The following is a 16,233-nucleotide window of genomic DNA, read 5'->3' as shown; positions in this document are numbered from 1 at the left end:
AGAGGGAGAATAACCTCCCTGGATCTGCTGGTCACGCCGTTTCTGATCCAAGCCAAGATGCCATCGGCCTTCTTGGCCACCTGGGCACACTGCTGGCTCATATTCAGTTGGCTGTCAACCAACACCCCCAGGTCCCTCTCCTCCAGGCAGCTTTCTAGCCAGACTTCTCCTAGTCTGTAGCACTGCATAGGGTTGTTGTGCCCCAAGTGCAGGACCCACCATTTGGCCTTGATAAACCTCATGCCATTGGACTCAGCCCAGCAGTCCAGCCTGTTCAGATCCCTTTGCAGAGCCTCCCTGCCCTCCAGCAGATCCACACTTCCACCCAGCTTAGTGTCGTCCGCAAACTTGCTAAGGGTGCACTCAATGCCTTCATCCAGGTCATTGATAAAGACATTGAACAGGGCTGGACCCAGCACTGAGCCCTGGGGGCACCACTTGTCCCTGGCCTCCAGATGGATTTCACACCATTTCCCACCACTCCCTGGGCCCTCCATCCAACCAGTTTTCCACCTAGGAGAGCGTTCGCCTGTCCAGGCCAGAAGCTGACAGTTTCTCAAGCAGAATGCTGTCAGAAACTGTGTCAAAGGCTTTACCAAAGTCCAAGAAGATACATCCACAGACTTTCCCTCGTCCAGTATGCGGGTCACTTTGTCATAGAAGGCGATCAGGTTTGTTTGGCAAGACGTGCTTTTCGTAAACCCGTGTTGTATGGAACTTGTTGATATGCTTCTTAAAATCGTATCTCAGAGAGTAAAATATTCACTGTACTCTGGACAAGTTTTTAACAAGGATTATTGATACTTAATCAATAATGATGAGCTCTATGAGCTCAATAAGCTCTTCAAAAAGGAAGTCCTAGCAGCTCAGCAGAAAGCCATCCCTGTGTTCCGGAAAAAAAGCCAGCAGGGGAGAAAGCCAGCTTGCTTGAATAGAGAGATCGTGAGTGATATCAAGAAGAGGAGAAATGTTTATGGGCTCTGGAAGAGGGGACAGGCCTCTTGGGTGGACTACAGGAGGGAAGTGAGATCGCGTAGGGAAAAAATCAGAAGGGCTAAGGCTCAGCTAGAAATCAGATTGGCCAAGTCTGTGAAAGATAACAAAAAATCTTTCTACAAATACATAAATAATAAAAGGAGGACTAGGGAGACCATACAGTCCCTATTGGACGCAGAAGGAACAACAGTGACAGGGGATGAGGAAAAGGCTGAGGTACTTAGTGCCTTCTTTGCCTCAGTCTTTAGTTGTAAGGAGGGTCGTTCCATCTGTGTACAAACCCAGGAGCTAGAGGAGCATAATGAGGCTCCCGTGATCCAAGAGGAGGTGGTCAGAGCCTTGCTAGCCCGACTAGACACCCACAAGTCTCTGCGGCCGGATGGGATCCACCCAAGGATATTGAAAGAGCTGGCAGATGTGCTGGCCAAACCCTTTCCATAATCTTCCAACAGTCCTGGAAGACTGGGGAAGTCCCACTGGACTGGAGGCTGGCTGATGTTGTGCCCATCTACAAGAAGGGTCGCAGGGAGGACCCAGGGAACTCCAGGCCTGTCAGTCTGACCTCAGTGCCAGGGAAAGTCATGGAACCATAGAATCATAGAATAACCAGGTTGGAAGAGACCCACCGGATCATCGAGTCCAACCATTCCTATCAAACACTAAACCATGCCCCTTAGCACCTTGTCCACCCGTGCCTTAAACCCCTCCAGGGAAGGTGAATCAACCCCCTCTCTGGGCAGCCTGTTCCAGTGCCCAATGACCCTTTCTGTGAAAAATTTTTTCCTAATGTCCAGCCTAAACCTCCCCTGGCGGAGCTTGAGGCCATTCCCTCTTGTCCTGTCCCCTGTCACTTGGGAGAAGAGGCCAGCACCCTCCTCTCTACAACCTCCTTTCAGGTAGTTGTAGAGAGCAATGAGGTCTCCCCTCAGCCTCCTCTTCTCCAGGCTAAACACCCCCAGCTCTCTCAGCCGCCCCTCATAAGGCCTGTTCTCCAGCCCCCTCACCAGCTTCGTTGCTCTTCTCTGGACTCGCTCCAGAGCCTCAACATCCTTCTTGTGGTGAGGGGCCCAGAACTGAACAAAGCTGGTGTGAAGGGGCTTGGCACCCAGTTATGTAACCAAAAAAGGTTTATAAAGAAACAGCTAAGCTCAATAAAGTGAACATTCACTGATCACATTGATCTCTGCATTTTGATTCCATGCTCCTGTCAACATCTTTGTGCATTTGGAGGGGCTGTGGTCCCATTTTTGGGATCCTGAGGCTTCTCTTGGGAGTCTCTGTGCCCATTGTTTGAGTCTGTGCCTATTTGGGGGACTTGTTTTTTGGATCTCTGAGCCCATTTTGGGGGGTCTTAAGTTTGGGGTTTGGGTCTCCAGACTTGTTTTTGGCATTTCTGTGCCCATTTTTGTTGTCTCTGGCCTTGTTTCATGGGTGTCTGTGCTCTTTCTTTGTGTCTCTACTCCTATTTTTGTGCTCTCTGTGCAGGTGTCCCCCCACATGCTGTATTAATCGTAGGCCTGGCTGAGTAAAGAGCTCTGGCTGGAAATCAGGAAAAAAAAAAAGAGAAAAAAATACAAACTCTGGTAGAAGGGGCAGGTAACTCCTGAGAACTACAAAGACAAAGTGGGATCGTGTAGAGAAAAGAATCTGAAGGATTAAAGACCAATTAGAATTCAGATTGGCCCATTCTCTGAATGATAATAAAAAATCCTTAAAATATATTGATAATGAAGGAAGGAACCAAAGAGAATCTCCATCCTTCACCGGATGCAAGGGTGAAAATAGTGACCAAGGATGAGGATGGGTAAGGTGCTTAAGACCACCTTTGCCTCAGTCTTTAGGATTCAGCCCAAGGGTAATGAGAGCTGGCGGAGGTGCTTGCCAAACCTCTTTGTATCATCTCCCAGCAATCTGGAGGAATTCTTACCCCAATATTACTAATATGTTGCCTGAACTTCCCCCTTCATGCAACTGCTTGGCTGTGAATCTAATGATTAGGTGATTTCTGAAGTCTAGCAACGGAGACGGAGCTGAAGTTGTCTCTGCTAAGAGTGAGAAAGAAATGGGCTTTAGCCCAAACTTGGAGTAAACCTTCACTAGTTGACATCTGTAGTAGTAAACAAAATGGCTCCAGTAGTCGACTGGTACAGTCACACGTACTGCTGCTGAATCCACGTGGCTTCACAGAGCGGGTCCTTGCATCCAAGTTACTAGGACCCGTTCCAGAATCAGTTGAGCTCCAGAATTGCAACTGATAGGTCTTTGGGCCAAGAACCAAAGTACCAGTACCGAGGACTGGTCTAACGCTACAGCTATTTGCAATTGGCCAAGTGGAAAAGTACGGGTCCCTCAGTACGTGGACTTAATACCATACTAACAAAATAGATTATTTATTTTAGAGTGCAGACTGAATCTTGATGCCACATACAAATAATTCAATAATACATCCACATTTTAGGGCTACGAGCAGCAAAAGATTGTTCAAGTAGTGCATCAGTTAACAGCTAAAGGGAAAAAAAAAAAAAAAGAGAAGAAAAAGAGCAGCCAATGAGATCTTTCCTGCTGGGAAAACAGACTAAGAAGGAATTGAAAACTGCAAGCTGTGACTTGGTATGATTACCTTCACTGCTCCAGGCCTACAGCAGCTGCCTGAAATGTTCTAGAGATTTCAGAAAACTTTGAGACTGATGGGAAACCAAGTGCCATATACTGCAAGGCTCGAGAGTGGATTTCTAGGCAGGATATCTACCATTACAAGAGAATTCAGAGCAGCTGGAGGGGTTTTGTTCATCTTTTTGTTTAGATCCAAATCTTTTTGCTTAGATCAAAATCATAAGCTTCGAAAGAAAAATCTTTTGGCATGAATTGACTGAAGAAAACATTTCTCTGTGTGTATTTGAGAGACTATGTTATTGCCCAATTAGTTACTTAGCTATTGCAGAAAAAGTTTTCCTCTGCTGTCAGAGGCTGCTTACAGCTTACAGCAAGATAAGGCTTTTTATTTTCTCTTCTGCTAAGCTATTGAGTCACTTCTTTCAGTTAAGTCTGCTATATTCCCAAGGGATAAAAATCACATTACCTGAAAAGCATCCAGAAGATAGTCTAAGTCTGAACAGTTGCACTAAAGCTTCATACAAGCGGTCAATCTGTCAAAGCTAACAAATAAGGGGGCATCCTACCCATATTGCGAGCATATGGAAATTATCTTTCTTGAGATACAAAAGCAATTGAAATCCTCATTGAATTTAAGTTCTCAAAGTGAAGAAACGGCATTTTTTTTTACTCCGTGAAAAAAAGGATTTAAAGGTAAGGAAATAAGTATATATATTAGCTGAACTGACAAAGCAGAAAGACAAGGTGAACTTAGGTAAAGCCATATTTGAAGAAATATGGATAAGCAGTTTTTTAAAACCTGTCCACACGCAGAGTAGAAAAGTTTTAGTAGCTAACAGAGGAAGATGGCGAGCGCAAGTATAATCTTTTGGAAATAAACTACCAGTGTTCTCTTAAATATGGTAATACCTTTATCCTGGGATAATCGACTCCTTGACCTTTGGCATTTGAGCTCATTTATCTCAAGGTATAGTAATTATTTCATGAACCTAAAACACCCAACCATGTTGCAACTTACAATTATTAAAACATTTTTAGTCTTAACCAAGCAGACAGGGAAGAACGTGAGCTGCACTTGGGGAAGGAGTGAAACATCATACCAGCTCAGATGCACACACATATTGACATGTCAGCCATCTCAGGAAAGCTTCATTAACTATAGCAGAGCTACACAGATGACAACTGTTGTGGGTCTGCTGGCCCAATATCTTAAATATAGATGCATCTCGTCAGGTCCCATAGACTTAGATATGTTCAGGTTCCTCAGGTGGTCACAAATCTCATCATCCCCTACAGTGGGAGGGGTAGTTGTTGAGTACCTCAGCCTTCTCATCTTTTGATATGAAGTCACAATTTTCATCCATCAGTCGGGGGGTTATGCTTCTTTTAACCTTCCTTTTCTGGTTGACATACCTGTAGAACCCCTTCCCTTGCCACGTTCTGCTCCGGCTGTGCCTTGTCCTTCCTGACCCCATCCCCACACAAACGGGCAGCAACCCTCTACTCTTCCCAAGTTCCCCGATCCTGCTTGCACTGCCAGTGCAGTTGCCTCTTGTTCTTCAGTTTGACCAGCAGGTCCCAACCCAGTGATGCTGGTCTCTTCCCTTCCCTGCCCAATTTCCTACAATGTGGAACGAGCACTCTTGCACTTTATGGAAAGCATCCTTAAATATTTGCCAGCTCTGTTCTTCTTTCTTGTTCCTGAGGGCAGTATCTCAGGGGGTCCTACTGACTAACTCCTTGAAGGGCTGGTAGTTTGCTTTCCCAAAATTTAGGGTCCTGACTATACTCATTACCTGCCCCATAACCCTCAGCACTTTGAACTGCACCAATGAGCGATCACCACAGTCCAGGCTGCCCCCGATCTCAGTGTCACTGATGAGCTCCTACCTCATACATCTTACTACGTCCACACCTCTGAATTGCTAAGTAGTAGTGAGAAGGCGCTCTATAATTTATAGAGCCTGCAGAAGTTTTTAAAGAAAAATAGAAGTTACACATTAAGTTTTTGTATCATATGGTTCCTGTTTAAGGTTCTTCAGCCCTCCTGGGCCCCAAAACTGAACAAAGTGTTTGAGGTGCAACCTCACCAGTGCTGAGTAGAGGGGCATAATCGCTTCCCTGGTCCTGCTGGTCAAGCAGTTTCTGATAGAGGTCAGGAAGCCATTGGCCTTCTTGGGCACGCTTGGGCTTAGAGTCAGTGTTGGCCCTCTCGCTACAAGACAGGCATTGAGGAGCTGGAGCGTGTCCAGAGCAGGGCAATGAGGCTGGTGAAGGGGCTGGAGAACCCGTCTTAGGAGAGGTGGCTAAGGGAACTTCTTTAGCTTAGAGAAAAGAGGGCTGAGGGGAGACCTCATCCTGCTCTGCAGTTCCCTGAAAGGAGGTTGGAGCAAGGCAGATGTACCTAGAGACAGGACAGGAGGAAATGGCCTCGAGTCGCACCAGGGGAGTTTCAGATTAGATATCGGGAAAACTTCTTTCATGGAAAGGGTTATCAGGCACCAGAAGAAGTCACTCAGGGAAAATGAGGTGCTGAGGGATATGGTTTAGTGGTGGATGGGTACATTTGGACTCTGATCTCAAAGGTTTTTTTCCAACCAAATGATTCTATGATATGAATTCAATTATTTTGTTTTCATTATGTCAGTAATGATGAGAAAAAAACAGTAATGAACTTTGAAGTTTGCAAGTCAGTTGAAACTTTCCTTTGAAATAAGATTTTTATTTGCTTTTCCTAAGTGCTTAAGTGGTTTTTTTCTGTGTATGTTGAAGTAAGTTAGAGTATAAAATAAAAAGTAAAAATAAAGACATTGAAAATACAGACAGAAAATATTTATTTGATGGTGACATAATTGGGTTTTTTAAACAAGAAATACCATGACTGAAATTGCAAAGTCATATTCTTCACTGCACTTAGTCACACTAGAGTTAAGGCCACAGTATTTGCAAGTATTTTGTTTATAAAACATGCTATATAGCTAGAAGTGCACAACCATAAAGTCTGTCTTTCCACTGGAGTTACTAACATATTGCAAGTTGTGAACCTCGACCCCTGAGCGAGCATTGCTTCAGAAAACAGTTCATCAGGTCAGAAATAATCAGATGGACCTTTAATTCTCTGTGGAATAATATTAATTACATTCCTTAGAGAAGTACCGTCGCAGAAAGCACTGCAGAAACGACTAATTCACAAAAATAGTTTTAATGGGTTCATGTTTCAGTGCTAGGGGTTTTGTGGATGTATTCTCCCTCCCCTCTTCTTTCTTTAAATCACATGGGCTATACCTTGCACCATTCAAAAGTCATTATAAGAGTAAAATCTACTGAACTGTAGAGAATCATTAAATCCATAAAACAAGTTTCACAAATCTAAATACACAATTAAAAAATAGACATTTCCCAGTGGCTCCTACTACTTTTATACATTCAAGTATTTTAAGCTTCTGTAGTGACTGCTTAGAGTATTCAGGTATGCCTAACGCTCACGTGTGCCGCCTTTTCAGCATCATAAGCATTTCATAAACAACATCAATAGCAGTAGATGGTTTTTCCCCTCAAGATTATTTTTTTGATTCGTTTTCAACACAGCACTTAGTGAGAAAGACAAAAGCAAGTCACGGTTGGGGCTTTGCTTACCTAAGCCAGAAGCGGATGGCATTCCAGGGACGGGGAAGCACCATCAGAATAACTGCCTTGTACAGCATTCATCACTCAGATAACTATTACTTTAAGTTGCACTGCACTTACGGGACTAGGGGATGCCCTACACTAAGCTTCCAGAAGAGAACTTCTGGCTTAAGCCCTTTAATGCCTGCAATTTAAGCCAAACTGATGAATAATCAAACAGTAAAAAGCTGTACCCATAAAAGGGATATTGAGAAACGTTATGAAATGCTCGGAGCCTTTATGCATTTTGGGTGGAAAAGGAGTTTGAAACACACCTAGATCAAGCAGATGCATATATTTGGTCAGACAGAGGGCTCCTTCCCCTCCCAACTGTTTGTATGGATTCCAGAAGCTTTGCCTTAAAATTCAATGAAGAAAAAAAGATGCACTTGATATTAACACAGCCACTGAACTCCAGATTTCACAATTTGTCATCATTACGGAGAAAATATTCTTCTTCCTATGGACTGGCAAGTAGGAATTTTTGGATTGGCATTTCCTCAGTGACTAAAGACACAAGACACGGGCAGATGATCAATATCGGGTCCTAATTATCATTCTTGCTTCTGCAGACAGTCACTTTCTGATCTCATGATAATCTCTGGCCTCACATCAATAAAGGAGTCAGGCACGGCAGCAAGCCCTCCCCACTATGAGGGGGAGGAAAACAGAACCTGTTTAACAGAGGGAGTTCCCTAGCTCCATGGGAAGGTGCTTGCATTATCCTTTCCCTCCAGTTATACAATTGTTTCGGTTACTCACTGTGTGAAATTCTATGTGAGGATGTACTGCAGAAGCCAGAACCAAACCGAGGGCATTGTCCAAGCAACACACAGCAACTCCAGCTGACAGAGACACAATGTGGACAGGGCTGGCAGTGCCCTCTGCGCTAACTCGCATAAACCTCACTGCATCCCAATGTGAAAACCAGCTCACCCTGCACAGTGGCTCCATTAAGTACCTTTACGGAGCAGAGACTGCCAATTGTATTTAACTGTGCCAAGCCACGTGATGGTTTTGGAACAACTTCTAGAAACGGCAGAGACCGAGTTAGGGCTGAGCTTTATTTACAGAAAAATTGTAGCAGTTTTGTTTGGCATAACAGTCTGAAATAAAATACATAAAATATGAAAAAAAACCCCAGCTTGGCTAGGAAGAGGCAAGCTAACACTTTTCTTGGGCATTTCGTCAAAAAGTTCTGGGCAAACATAATTTTCAACTGCTTACGACACAAACCCCAAATTAAACCAACGACCTCTGGGAAAAACAGTAACAGCTATCACTAAAACTACACTGGAAATCTGGAAATCTTATTTAGGCTGAGCCTAAATCCTTAGGGCCCCAATAGATTAAAAAAAAAAAGGCTAAAAAAAAAATAATCCCTACTTCTACTAATAAAACAAGAACAAAGAAAGATGACATTGACTACAAACGTTTGTGGTGACATTTCTCTGAAGCTGCCACATGGCAAACCAGTTTTACTCTAAGACTAAAAAGCAAATCCACAAGCAAAAGCATTACCTGAAACTCACAGAAGAAACGATGACTGTAGGCTCAAATGCACCACGAAGAAAACCACTCAACTGTTCAAAACCCAGCAAAGAAAGGAAGAAAGGCAGGCTTCTGTAGCCCCTTCCTTCACTGAATGCTCGAGCTACAGGGGAGAGCCAGCTCTAAATCAAGAGGCCTTTTAAGGGGCAAACTCCTCACCTGTACCTAATTGCTGACCACAGGTGTGGCACAGACTTAACCAACCCAACTATGACCTTCAGAGGTTTTTGAACAAGACCCACCCTTTTAACAGCAAAACTATAGCATCCCCCTTAGGATGGGTAATAGGAAATTACTCCTAAGTATAAAATGTTGGTGGTTTACTGGAAGTTCAATGTATGACAGCCAGGCTTGATTGAAATGACATAAAATTATAGATGTTATTAAGCCACCAAACATCAATTATCATTGTTAAAAAAATGTACAGATTAAAAGATTCCTTCCATCTACAGTGCCTGGAAGCGTATTGGTTACAGTTACATACAATATGCTTTACATAAGCACAATCCCATCTACCATTTAGATAGAACTGAACTTCTATTAAACTTCTTCAGTCTGTCTCATGCAGTAGGAAATTCAGGGACACTCCCATTTCTCAGCAGCGGGACAAGCAGCAAACTCTAAAGGGCGTGTTCCACTGTTTCTTGTCGATCCTCTTCTTGCCATTTTCCCAGCAGTCTTCCCGTCACATTCAGCCACGTCTTATGCGTAATCATGAGGCTAAAACTCAAGTCCAATAAAGCTGTCTTAGAGAAACTAAAAAAGAGAGCAGACATAAGAGGAAAGGCTGTGTATCCCCGCACTCCCCCCGGCCCCATGTGGCACCCTGAGCAGGGAGAGGAGGGTTTCAGGGGGACGGGAGGGACACGGGGCGCTGTCCCTCTCCCGGTCCCAGCCTGCATCTCATTGGCCGCAGCCAGCGGGAGGGCAGCGTGCTGCTGTGTCTGTGGTGCGTGTAAGCATGTACGAGGCATAAACATAACAAGCACATGGTATGTGTGGTGTGAGTGACATGTTGCTTGTGTGTGCAAGGCGCGTGTGTGTCATGTGGATGGGGTGGTTATGGCATAAACTTGGCGTGTGCATGGGCGCAGTGGCGTATGCAAGGCTTGTGCATGGCGTATGCATAGGGTGAGCATAGCGTGAGCCTAGAATGTGTATGGCGTGTGCATGGGGCACTCACCTTTGCCTCGAAGCACAGCCCTGCCTTCAGGTCTCACGGCCCTTTTTTCTCCTTCACAAAACCAGGATCGGGAATCAGGTTTCAGTCACCTCCCATGACAGAACCCTCCGGCCGTGTGCAAGTTCTCCCCAGAGAAGCGGTTCCCTTGCTGGCCCCCAACAGAAGGACGCTTGTGACGTCCGTTCTCATCCGTTTCAGCAGTGGAAACTCCTTTGTTAACCAGGCATCAGTGTTTCTCCCCACTTTGAATCTAGCTGGCCACTTGCCTCGCTCTGGTTTTCTCAGCCTTGCAGCCCATCCTCTGCCTGCTCTAGAGGGGAAGAGAAAGCGGAGGTCGGCTTTCACACGGCTCCGAGGAGACACACCACCCGCAGGACACTCTTTACGTAAGCGCATCACCCATCTCCCATGTGCCCCGTCCCTGCGCGAAGGGTGTCTTTGGCACAACAATCCACAGGCAGCAGCAGGGGTTACTGCAGTCGGGGAATCCCCAAACTTCCCTTTCTACGGGACCTGGGAGCATACGGAGCCTTCTGCGTTCCCTTGAAGGATGAGATCTGCCCAATTCGGGCAGAGAGAGGCAAAAGAAGCCACTTCAGCTGCAGACACCCTCATGCTAAGGAGGTTCCCGGTGCTGCCGGCTCTCGTGTGGCGAGGACGGCCAACACCGCGTCACCTTTCCACCCCTAGAGCTGGACCCTCTGGCTTAGCAAGCAGATTGGCGGTCTCAGCACACGGCCTCCGCACTGGAAAAATTCAGACCCACAGGATGACCCCACAACAGCTTCCAGCTGCAGATCCCGACAGCGAAGCTACCCGCTTAGTTACACCACCATCCGTCTCCACGCCAAGTGAACATGAACATTCCACCCTTGTGGGGCCCTGAGGTGCCTCTGCAGGCTCGTCAGGGATCCAACCGCCTTCTGAACAGCGTCGGACGGCCTGCGTGCATTCTGCTTGGCCATCGCCTTCCCCAGGGCTTTCACCCAACAGCCGTGACGCAACATCAACTCGTACGTAAGCGCACACATACACACGTGCAAAGGAACGCAAAAGGGCAACAACACGAGGCCTCGCTCGGCAACAATGCCATGAAGATCGTCCCACAGCCCTTTCGTTTAGCCAGCGGAGAGCAGATAAAGTTCATCCTCCTCCTCCCCCCGTGCCGTGCCAGCTCACTCACCGTTACTCCTCACGACGGGATGGAAGGTGGAAGAATATCGGGCTTTGAAAAAGCAGGGAAGTTCTGCGAGACTTTTGCCAGGTTTTCTGCAGTAAGGACATTCTCCAGACTGGCTTTTTGGGCTGTGAGGAGAGAGAGACGTGCACGATACGTTAAGGAATTTTTAACGCCACCTCGGAATACCATCACGATGCTAAGAGAGTCATTTGTCCAGTTACAGGTGACAATCGGAGCATAAGTAAGAAAACAGAAAAAGCCCCCCACCCCCACGCACGATGAACAACGATGTGGTCAACGACAGGACCACGCCACTGGCGCAGAAGCCGGGCCGATACACCGAGCCCTCATCCACAGAGAAACAAACAGAGGAGCCGGAAGCTGCTTCCCGAACCAGGAGTCAGCATCACAAACGTCACCCTCACTCAGAGCTGCAAAGCGGACGTTTCTCCTCTCACCTGAATGGCAACCGCTTCCCTTTCACCCATGGGCACCCTCCTCTTCTTCCCCCGCGAGTGTATGAGAGAGATGGGAAGGCTCCACAGCGCTCTGCAAAGATGAGGGACCTCTAAGAGGTGCGTCTGCATTTCCCCAAGGTACTTGAGGTACCTTAACTCTACAGTTACCGTTAAAAACGCAACAACTCCCCTTCCGTACCACTGTTACGGGACATAGTTTAACACAAACACTAAAAAGAAGTCTAAAAAGATGCTAAGCCTCAAAATAGATGAGAAGGCTGAACAGGTATTCTGTGTAACTGGAAACAGAGAAACGTCTGAACCAAGAGGATCTGCAGCAAGCGTAACGGATGTTGCACCATTATAAACCCTGTGACACGGAAGGGTTTTAAATGCAAAGAAGCCTGGTTGTAGAAGAGAATCAAAGAAGCAACCTCCCCCACTGGCACTCTCTACACTAACAACATAAAAGCGCTTTCCAAAGCTCCCCTTCTCCTCCTTTCCCTCTTCGTGTGTGTGCAGCATGCTTGCAGTGTGGCTGGCATGTCATCTTCATGGTATGTGCTAGCATGTCCATGGCATGTGTATGGTATGTACACAGCCCGTACATAACATACACACGGAGAGTGTGGCATGCGTGGCATGTTGCCTGCATGTGGAAGGCGTGTGCGTGACATGTGCTTGACTGCTGTGGCATGAGCCTGGAATGTGCATGGAAGCAGTGGCCTGTGTGTGGAGTGTGTGGCATGTACACAACACATGCATGGCATGCGTGGCATGTTGCCTGCGTGTGCAATACATGCGTGTGGTATGTGGTATGCTGCTTGTGTGTGCAAGGTGTGTGCATGGCGTGTGCCTGGCTGGTGTGTGGCATGCCACTTGCATGTTCGAAGCATGTGCATGGGGTGGTTGTGGCGCTAGCCTGGCACGTGCATGGCGTGTGCATGGGGGCAGCACAATGTGCATGGGGGGTGAATTGCATGTGTGGGGCGTGGGCCTGGCATGTGTGTGCCATGTTCATGCTGCGTGGCGTGCACAGGGTCGGCTGGCAAAGCCCCTGCCACCCTAGTATTGTTGTCTCGATCCAGCGTTCACTAAACGCGATGCCGTCACATGCTAACCCAAAGCGGAGAATGCTTCGGCTCGCGCCGTCAACACGATCAACAGTGATTAAGAAAGAGTAATGAGTCCCGAGGAAGCCACATACCCAAATCCCGCTGGCTTGGAGGGCACCAGCACGTCGCTTCTTCCTCTCTCCCTGAGGAGGCGTCGGGATCCCACAGGAGCTCTCTTATCATCAATACTTCTGTCAGATTGTCTCTGCTGACAAAGCAAAAAGAATCATAGAATCATAGAATCCATAGGTTGGAAAGGACTCACTGGATCATTGAGTCCAACCATTCCCATCAACCACTAAACGATGCCCCTCAGCACCTCATCCACCCGTCCTTTAAACACCTTCAGGGAAGGTGACTCAACCCCCTCCCTGGGCAGCCTCTGCCAGCGACCAATGACCCTTTCCGTGTAATATTTTATCCTGATGTTCAGCCTGAACTTCCCCTGGTGGAGCTTGAGGCCATTCCCTCTCATCCTGTCCCCTGTCACCTGGGAGAAGAGCCCAGCTCCCTCCTCTCCACAATCTCCCTTCAGGTAGTTGTAGAGAGCAATAAGGTCTCCCCTCAGCCTCCTCTTCTCCAGGCTAAACAACCTCAGCTTAGTGTCATCCACAAACTTGCTAAGGGTGCACTCAACCCCTTCATCCAGGTCATTGATAAAGACATTGAACAGGGCTGGACCCAGCACTGAGCCCTGGGGAACCCCACTTGTCCCTGGCCTCCAGCTGGAGTTAACTCCATTTCCCACCACTCTCTGGGCCCGGCCATCCAACCAGTTTTCCACCCAGGAGAGTGTGCGCCTGTCTGGGCCAGAGGTGACAGTTTCTCAAGCAGAATTCTGTGAGAAAGTGTGTCAAAGGCTTTACTGAAGTCCAGGAAGACCACATCCACAGCCTTTCCCTCATCCAGCAGCCGAGTCACTTTGTCATAGAAGGCGATCAGGTTAGTTTGGCAAGACCTGCCTTTCATGAACCCGTGTTGACTGGGCCTGATCACCCAGTTTTCTTGCATGTGCTTCATGATAGCACTCAAGATCACCTGTTCCGTGACTTTTCCCAGCACTGAGGTCAGACTGACAAGGCCAGGAGTTCCCTGGATCTTCCCTGCAACCCTTCTTGTAGATGGGCACAACATCAGCCTCCAGTCCAGTGGAACTGCCCCAGTCAGCCAGGACTGTTGGAAGATGATGGAAAGGGGTTTGGCCAGCACATCCACGGCTCCTTTAATACTCTTGGGTGGATCCCATCCGGCCCCATAGACCTGTGGTGTCTAGCTGGGCAAGCAAGGCTCTGACCACCTCCTCTTGGATCATGGGAGCCTCATTCTGCTCCTTTAATTCCTGGGTTTGTACACAGAGGGAACAACCTTCCTTACTATTAAAGACTGAGGCAAAGAAGGCATTAAGTACCTCAGCTTTGCCCTCGTCCCCTGTCACCGTTGTCCCTTCTGCACCCAATTGGAACTGAACACTCTCCCTAGTCCTCCTTTTATTGTTAATGTATTTATAGAAAGATTTTCTGTTATCTTTCACAGACTTAGCCAATTTGATTTCTAGTTGGGCCTAAGCCCCCCTCATTTTCCCTCTGCATGATCTCACTTCCTCCCTGTAGTCCACCCAAGATGCTTGTCCCTTCTTCCAAAGCTCACAGACCCTCCTCTTTTTTTTGATGTCTCTCAAGTCTCCCTATCAACTATCTCCCTAGTCAACCAAGCTGGTTTTCTCCCCTGCCGGCTCCTTTTCCGGAGCATGGCAATGGCTTGCTGCTGAGCTGCTAGGATTTCCTTTTTGAAGAGCTCCCAGCCCCCTGAAGAGTTGAAAGTCTGCCCTCTGGAAATTTAATGTGACTGTTGTGCTAATCTCCCTCTTCACCTCACCTAGAACTGAAAACCCCATCATCTCGTGATCGCTTTGTCCCAGGTGTCCTCCTACCACATTCCCCACAGGCCTTCTCTGTTCATGAACAGCGGGTCCACGAGGGCACCTTCCCCTGTCAGTTCACTCACCAGCTGTGTGAGGAAGTTGTCTCCCACGCACTCCAGGAACCTCCTAGACTGCTTCCTCTCCGCTGTATTGTACTTCCAGCAGATACCTGGAAGATTGAAGTCTCCCACGAGGACCAGAGGGAGCAATCACGAGACTATCCCCAGTTGTTTATAGAAGAGCTCATCAGCTGCTTCTTCTCGGCTGGCTGGTCTGTAACAGACTCCATCACAACATCAGCCTTCTTGTGGGCTCCCCTGATTTCAACCCACGGGCACTCAGTCCCCTCCTCCCCATAACCCAGTATCGACGCAAAAGGAACGAGCTGTTACAGCAAAATACTCCAAGTAACCGTGCTTGAAATGAACCCCCCCTGCCCCTGCAGCTCTCGCCACCACGCACGACACCCCAAAAAAGCGACACCCCCGCCCCGCTCTCTCTAGACCGACAACACAAAAGCGCTTTCCAAACCTCCCTTTCCGCTCCTTCCCCTCTTCCCCTCCTCCCCACCTCCTTCTCTCCCCCCTTCTCCTCCCATTGTGCCCCATACTCCCCCCCTGCTCTCCCCCTCTCTCCCCTCCTTCCCTTCCCCCGCTCCCTCCTCCCCCTCCCGAGCGGGGATCTCCCCCGCGGGGCCGCACGCCGAGCGCAGACGCAGCCCCGAAGGCCCCGACCGCCCCTGAGCCCGAGCCGGCCCCGGGAGGGCCGCGGCTCACGGACAGCGAGCCCGGAGCGGCGCCGCCGGCCACAGAGCGCTCCCCCGCGCCTCTCCGGGCGCCTCTGACTCACCCGAGCTCGGCCCCGTTCGAGCCGCTCACGACCTGGGTGGGGCACGGGGGCCCTGGGGGGGACACGGGGGCCCTCAGGGCGCTGTCCCTCTCCCAGCCCGCACCCCGTTGGCCGCAGTGGCGGCGGGCGGAAGGGCAGCGGAGAGCAGAGCCGAGCCGCCCCGAACGGCGCCGCGCGGCTGCAAGCCGCTCTTCGCCTCTCTCCCCGCCCCGCCCCTCCCGGCTCGCCCGCCCCTGTGGGCCGTCCCGTTCCCCCGCCCCGGGCTGCAGTACCGCTCCGCGGCCACGGAGCGGCAGCACTGAGTCCCCGCCCCATTCATCCCGAGCGCAGGGATTCCGGCCAATGGGAGCGCTCGCTGCAGGGCCCGCCCTACAACCGCTCTACGGGCGTTGATTGGCTGGCGGTGTCTGAGCGGAGGATCCACTGCGCATGCGTGCCATACGACGTGGTGGTGCCTATAATGTAGCCACTGCGCATGCGTGCCGTACAACATGGCGACACCTACAATGTAGCCAATGCGCATGCGTAGTGTACAACATGGCGGCGCCTATCTGCAGTCACTGCGCATGCATGTCATGCAACATGGCGGCGTCCATTTGCACTTACTGCGCATGCGTGCAATGTAACATGGCGGCGCCCATAAGCGGTCACTGCGCATGCGTGCCGTACAACATGGCGGCGCCCATAAGCCGTCACTGCGC

General features: G+C 48.9%; 1 long non-coding RNA gene across 4 annotated transcripts; it reads right to left on the bottom strand.

The window, feature by feature from the left end:
- Positions 1 to 6,426: 6,426 nt before the first annotated feature.
- Positions 6,427 to 15,731, bottom strand: LOC138722921 (uncharacterized). Of its 4 annotated transcripts, none has more exons than XR_011337771.1 (7): positions 15,533 to 15,731; positions 14,767 to 14,956; positions 12,855 to 12,970; positions 11,648 to 11,738; positions 11,193 to 11,314; positions 10,010 to 10,319; positions 6,427 to 9,582 (listed from the first exon to the last, which is right to left on the bottom strand). It is a non-coding gene; the product is annotated as an uncharacterized lncRNA (long non-coding RNA). The 4 variants fall into 4 exon arrangements; XR_011337769.1 differs by lacking the exon at positions 15,533 to 15,731 and adding an exon at positions 13,801 to 13,935 and having other exon boundaries at positions 14,767 to 15,100; XR_011337768.1 differs by lacking the exon at positions 15,533 to 15,731 and having other exon boundaries at positions 14,767 to 15,100.
- Between the last annotated feature and the right edge of the window lie 502 nt (positions 15,732 to 16,233).

This window comes from Phaenicophaeus curvirostris, chromosome 7 (genome assembly GCF_032191515.1).
Source record: "Phaenicophaeus curvirostris isolate KB17595 chromosome 7, BPBGC_Pcur_1.0, whole genome shotgun sequence".
Lineage (NCBI taxonomy): Eukaryota > Metazoa > Chordata > Aves > Cuculiformes > Cuculidae > Phaenicophaeus > Phaenicophaeus curvirostris.
This window is presented reverse-complemented; position numbering and strand designations above follow the sequence as displayed.